Source organism: Vigna radiata, chromosome 9, assembly GCF_000741045.1.
Source record: "Vigna radiata var. radiata cultivar VC1973A chromosome 9, Vradiata_ver6, whole genome shotgun sequence".
NCBI lineage: Eukaryota > Viridiplantae > Streptophyta > Magnoliopsida > Fabales > Fabaceae > Vigna > Vigna radiata.
Genome location: NC_028359.1, coordinates 15,985,920 through 15,993,311, shown reverse-complemented (window position 1 = coordinate 15,993,311; position 7,392 = coordinate 15,985,920). Strand labels below are relative to the sequence as shown.

The 7,392-nt window shown below is 31.4% G+C and overlaps 1 long non-coding RNA gene across 1 annotated transcript; it reads right to left on the bottom strand.

Moving 5' to 3' along the window:
* Positions 1-4,046: 4,046 nt before the first annotated feature.
* Positions 4,047-5,900, bottom strand: LOC106773980. The gene is made up of 5 exons (XR_001376694.2): positions 5,800-5,900; positions 5,599-5,673; positions 5,420-5,475; positions 5,144-5,208; positions 4,047-4,272 (listed from the first exon to the last, which is right to left on the bottom strand). It is a non-coding gene; the product is annotated as an uncharacterized LOC106773980 (long non-coding RNA).
* Positions 5,901-7,392: the final 1,492 nt, after the last annotated feature.

Below are 7,392 nucleotides of genomic sequence, written 5' to 3'. Positions count from 1 at the left end.
ATAAATTTCTTGTAGTAAAAATCGCAACCATTATTGTGCATTTGTTTCCTGGGTTGGAAGGACACTGGATGTAGGCATTGTTGGATGAACCAGTATAAAAACTAGTGTTTGATTTTCTTTATCCCTGCACTCTTTAATTCCAGTCGACTTTATCTTTTACGCAGTCAACTACGATTTTCCACTGCATATAAATTTTCATTACTTGCATTTCAAGAAAGTTCAAAAAGGTTTATACTTTTGATAAAAGACTGTGAAAAGATTTTGTTTTTGAAACATCACCAATTCACCCCCCTCTTAGTGTAAAAACGAAGCCTACCTGTTTTCCAACATTTGGCACCGGAGTTGGTTTTCATAAGATATTTGAAAATTTAGTCGACTCTTTTTTTATCTCATTCGACTATAAAACCTGGGGATGACTTCCGTTTCGCATTCAAAAAGAACTTATGATTTCAAAATTGATGTTGCATTTGCACCTTGTAACTTGAAGTTAAAATCTGTGACTGACGGTTTCTTTGAAACCTTTGAAACAGGAAACTTGGAATGCAAGGCAACCCAAGATGTAGAATCATGTTCTCAGATGTAGAAATCAATCCTGTTGGACAGCAAATTTACAAAGTTCTTGAAAAAGATGAACAATCAAGATGATCTTGCTAATGCCAAGAAGGTCAAGAATGAAGATGAACTAAATATGATGGCAAAATCCAAAACTATCAAACCTGATATGAAATAATCTGAAACAACGGGTGTTCGAGACATATGACTGGAGATCCTACAAAGTTCTCAGATATTTCGTTCAAAGTCGTTGGTCATGTTACGTACGGTGATAACAACAAAGGAAGAATCATCGGTATAGGTAAAATAAAAACTCCCTCATCCTATGAAATTAAGAATATCTTATTTGTTGAAGGGTTAAAACACAAGTTGCTCAATATCAGTCAGCTATCTGACAAAGGATTAAAGATTACTTTCGAACCCAAATATTGTCTGATCAGCAACGAGACAACAAATGAGTTAATGCTTGTGGGAAAAAGGGCGAAGAAAATCTACATAATCGACTTCACAGATAACACATTCGAATCTATTGTATGTGTGATAACTAAAGAAGAAGATGCTTGGCTATGACACAAGAGACTTGTTCACATCAGTATGAATCAAGTCAGCAAGCTCGTCTCCAAGAAACTAGTAAGTGGCTTGCCGAAGATTCAGTTTAAAACTGACATGTTATGTGATGCTTGCCAAAAGGGGAAGTTAATTAAACAGCCTTTCAAGAGCAAGAGTGAAATGTCAACCAAGAAACTTCTGCAATTGCTTCACATGGGTCAATTTAGACCATCCAGAATAAAGAGTCTCGGAGGAAATTGATACCGACTAGTCATTGTGGATGACTATTCAAGGTATACTTGGACTTATTTCATTGTAGCCAAAAATGATACACTTAAGGTTTTCAAACGATTTGCTGTTGTTGTTCAAAACGAGATGGATCTCAAAATCAAGGCTATCAGAAGTAATCATGAAGGAGTATTTCAGAATAAGGAAATCGATGACTATCTAGCTAAAATGGGAATCATGCATAACTTCTCAGCACCCAGGACTCCATAGGAGAATGGGGTTGTAGAAAGGAAAAACAGAGCTCTTGAGGAATTGGCAAGGTCTATGCTAAATGACAAGGACATGCTGTTAAGTCCCTGGTAAGTGTACCAGATCGTTATCAAGTAATATAAAACGGGTAACTCCGAGTATCGTTTTCCCAAAGGACTCTAAGGCCTTAACTTTCATGTAAATAAATTTTATAAGACTTGTAAAAGAATGAATTGTGTAGGTTGAATGCAAAAACAGAAATAAACATGCAAATGCAGATGATTCAATTGGCTAGAAAAAGATATGAATGAATGGAGTTGTTGGGGTTTACAATTTCATCTTATCCACTCTCTTTTATCTAATCTTCTTATTTAATTCGCTTTATTATCTAATTGTCATGCAAACTTTCTTAGCCTACCCTAAACCATATTCCTCGGTGAGAAGAGCCTATTACTAATTATTGGCTTACTATCCCTAGTCTCCCCTAGTAACTAGCAATGCACTATAAACAAAAGCAAAATACAATCGTCCTGCCCCTATCCCTAGGTGGTATTGCTTAATCAAGGAATTCCCTATCAGTTCATGACTTCCTCGTACATTCCCGCATCGACAAAGGCAAACATCTTTATATCGAATGAGTTAAACGATAAAAGCTTTAAGCATAGATACAGTAGCCATTTGGTGATATAAAGAGTGCATTCCAACCATCAAATCTAAAAAACAAACACTTTGAAACTTTCCCAATTCATGGCACCATGCGACGAATTAGCCAAGTCTCTCCACCAAACTTGGCTAACTTGAAAACCAACCAAAATAAAAAATCTCTTGGACCAAGACTTTTACAGTAGCCATTTGGTGATATAAAGAGTGCTTTCCAACCATCAAATCCCAATAACCAATACTTTGAAAATTTCTGAAATCCTTGGAACCATGCACCAACTTAACCAAATCTCACCACCAAAATGAAAAATTTCCAGCACCAAGATTTTTAGAGTAGGAATTTTTTGATGTAAAGGTTGCATTCCAACCATCAGATCTCAAAAACCAAGACTTTTAAAATATCCCAAATCTTGGCACCATGCACCGACTTAGCCATGTCTCACCACCAAACTTGACTAGCTTCAAAACCAACAAAAATGACAAATTTCTTGAGCCAACATTTGTAAAGTAGCCATTTGGTGATATAAAGAGTGCATTTCAACCATCAAATCTCCAAAACCAAGACTTTGAAAATTTCCCAAATCTTGGCACCATGCACCGACTTAGCCATGTCTCACCACCAAACTTGACTAGCTTGAAAACCAACGAAAATGAAAAATTTCTTGGACCAAGATTTTAACAGTAGCCATTTAGTGATATAAAGAGTGCATTTCAACCATCAAATCTCAAAAACCAAGAATTTGAAAATTTCCCAAATCTTTACACCATGCGACGACTTAGCCAAGTCTAACCACCAAAATTGGCTAACTTGAAAACCAACCAAAATCAAAAATTTATTGCACCAAGTTTTTTAAAGTAGCCATTTGGTGATATAAAGAGTGCATTCCAACCATCAAATCTCAAAAACCACGACTTTGAAAATTTTCCAAATTCTTAGAACCATGCACCGACTTAACCATGCGTCACCACCAAACTTGTCTAGCTTGAAAACCAACCAAAAGGAAAAATTTCTTGCATCAAGATTTTTACAGTAGCAATTTGGTGATATAAAGAATGTATTCCAACCATCAAATCTCAAAAACCAAGACTATGAAAATTTCCCAAATCTTGCCACCATGCGACGACTGAGCCAAGTCTCACCACCAAACTTGGCGAACTTGAAAACCAACGAAAATGAAAAATTTCTTGCACCAAGCTTTTTACAGTAGCCATTTGGTGATATAAAGAGTGCATTCTAACCATCAAATCTCAAAAACCAAGACTTTGAAAATTTCCCAAATCCTTGGAACCATGCACCGACTTAACCATGTATCACCACCACACTTGGCTAACTTGACTTTGAAAATTTTAAGAAATCCTTGGAACCATGCACCGACACTACAAGAAAAATCGTTGTTATATACGAACAAAATCTGTATATAACCTCCAAAATCCGTATATAAAGTGGTTTTCTATACGGATTACATACGGCAAAAAATCCATATATAATAAGGTTGTAGCTAAGGTTATATACGGATATATCCGTATATAATTTATATACAGATAATCCGTATATAAATTACATACGGATAATCCGTATATTAATCCGTATGTAATATCTGTATATAAATTACATATTCGTATGTAATATCCGTATATAATTATATACAGAAAAATCTGTATATAATATCCATATATAATTTATATACGGAAAAATCCGTATATAACTTTATAGCTTTATAAAAAAAAAAACTAAATACTCTCATATTTAAATTCAATAACTAGAAATTTTATATATTTGATAAGAGACAAAAAAAATAAGTATTCATAATACATGTATACAATATATAATAAATACATAAAAATAAGTATTTGGAAAAGTGAATTCAAATTACTAACACAATTAAAGAACATTATATATTTACACAAACAACTTAAGGATAAAAATTGAGATAACAATATCATAAGAAATCTGCTTAACATGCTTAACCTCTTCAATCTTTGGAGTTTTACACTTCATCCATGCTTAACATGCTTAACCTCTTCATTAGAAATCTGCATTATAACGAAGAAAACAATATCATAAGTTTTTCAAATTTCACCTGCATAGATCAAATTTCATCTTTAATGTAATAGAATGAAGTGATGGTCATAAATACTATTTGTCTAAAACTGACACATCACAAATTAAATTAAATGGTAGAAATTTAAAAACATAACCAATAATTTATAATAAAAATTCACAATCTGGTATATGGACACTTGTATATTTTAATAAAAGAAATTATATTAGAGTTATAAAGATAAAGTAACAAAAAGATGGAGGAAAAGAACATTTAACTCATAAGGTGAACATTAAATATCAAGTATATGTAGATTTAAAAAGTTTCTCAAACCAAACAAAAAATGACATCATTTATACATGTTTGCAGGACCATCTTGATTATCATGCACCAACAAGTAATGCTTTGAAATTTTTGGATCCATTGCTTCATCATTAAGAGAAGGAATAAAATTTATTTTACATCCTAATTTAACAGTATTTTAAGTTGAGAATTTTATAAAATTGAAATGTATTAAATAATATAAATATCAATTTAGAATAATATTTAATATTTTAAAAAAATAATATTATTGAATTAAAAGGATTATAATTTATTTATTTCTTAAATCTGAGATATAAAAATAATAACTGATCATACCCTCGTAATGATTAAGTGAAATTTACTAACTGAGAAGAAAAATTAATTAATATTATAATCATTTTAAGAAAGAGATAATTTTTTATTATGAAATTGAGATTTTAAAGATTTCTTTGTTAAAATTAAAAATTGAAAAAGTGTGTGTAGTGCATTTTACATAATAGAAGGAAGTTGAAGCACATTAGAGCATAGAAAATTGGTAGAGATTTATTATAAGTAGTGACCTTTGGATCTGAAAAGGTGAGGCAGCCAGTACCAACACTTTCACTCCCTGCCTTCATTCTCGTCTCTTCACATCAAAATAAAAGCAATGAAATGTAGTATAAGATTTGATAATACAAAATACAGAGTAGGAATATTAGTTTCAGTATAGCTCATTATGTAGTAACATCAATACTCAAACAGTACTCATAAACTATAAGGACACAAAACAATCAAATATGAGCCATAAATTTAGTTTCAAAGAATAACTACATGAGCAAGCTTATTTATAAACTTACAGGTATGTTAGAGTGGTAACTCTTTCTCTATAGGAATTTCCCCTGACAAAAAATGCCTTAAATTTAAACAAGTTAGTAGTGAGTTCAATATAGATGACAAGTTGAAATCAATCACACCAAATCCTACTCCTATAGAGATAAAGACAGTCACAGACCCTTCCAAAGATAGGAAGACATACATGAATCCATCCTATAGGATAAAGGGATCTTTCATTTAGAATTTTGAAGACTTCCTCCTCATTTGTAGCTTGACACTGTGATTCAGTTATCAAGTTAGCAACAAAACAATTAATAATTAAATTGTGCCCTCTTGAAATATGTACCAAAATATTTTAAAGTTGTAGGTGAGAAGAATGTAAGGCTAAGATCTAGATACTAACCAAGTTGGAAGCAGATTATTCCTTTGGTATAATTAGAGTAGTTTCATAGGCTGAGTCATATAGAAGGTTCGCTTCTCTTGGAAAATTGAAGGATGTGATCATGTATCTGTTTCAAATTCTATAATGCATTTGATCAAATTAGGTTCTTCATTTCTTTTCCATAACACACCACCTTCATAAATATTAAATGTATTAAATACCATTAAAAAATTTGAAAACAATAATACAAGATAGAAAGTACAAACAAATAAATCTTGTATATTCATGTATGCAAACACACAAAATAAGGAGTAATATTATGCAGTACATATTATGCAGTAGATATGACTCAAGAAGTAGCTGAATAGTCTTAGAGCAAAGAGTAGTAATCTATGTATACGTGTATTCGAGATATAGAATCTTACAATGTGCCTTGTTGTTGATAGGAATATAATCCCTTAATATAAAAGTCATAGATAAATAAATATATATATATATATATATATATATATATATATATATATATATATATATATATATATGTGTGTGTGTATGTGTATGTGGGAATAACTGGTTTTCAGTTACCAATCTCAATTTAATGATAATGTCAATGCGTATTTCTTAAAATAGAATCAGTGCTATATATCAGAATGCTATATATAAAAATAACAAAATAGAACTCAAGACAGCAATGAATGAAAACAAAACGCTGCTTACAACAGATCAATACATCAAAGGAAAAGTAAAATTAACAACGCGAAAAAATTGAAGAAAACTCAACAAGCAGATATGCAAAACTCAAAACAGNGAACAATCAACTGGAATCAATTCAAGACAAATTAATAGAAATAAGGAAAGCAATACTTATCTCATGTAGTGTGCTTGTCCTTGATCTTAATACCACTCGATAGAAGAGCTTCCAAGAAGATAATGTCAATGCTTATTTCTTAAAACAGAATCAGTGCTATATATCAGAATGCTTTACGGTGGAGATTTTGTTTTGTTTTGTTTTAAAGTTGCTTTAGTCTNCCAACCATTCAAAGTAAAAGATAGTTGAGACTTTCCCTTTTATCATAACTACCAATGGATATCTATCAAAAGACTTTCCCTTTTACCTAGTATACATGCCATCTAGGGATAGTCTTTTTCCTATTGGAAAGAAACAAATAAAATAAAATCAAACCACACCATATACTTCTCACAAAACAGAGCTCATATCAATTAAATTATTCCCCACCGTGCAAAATCTTGCTTCAAATGCAAAGTCTGATATATCTATTGCTTGTATGCCTAAGATTAAGAACACAAATTATCACAGGTTATCAAATCATCAAATGAATAAGTTTTCAGATGAAACAAGGGAGGATGAATGCCCCAACCTACAGTCACAAGGAAAAAAAGAAATACAATTAATAGTTTTAAGTTATTAATTGAAAGATTCTATGCTTAACTCATTAAATTAATAAAAATTTATCATATGTCACTTTTTGTAGGAGTCTATACATCAGTTTATAATTTTACAAAACTTCTCTCTTTACTGATATATTAACTCATCAAATAAGTTTATATATAAGTTGATTTTTATTTGCGACGAAGACCTTTTTTTTTCTTATG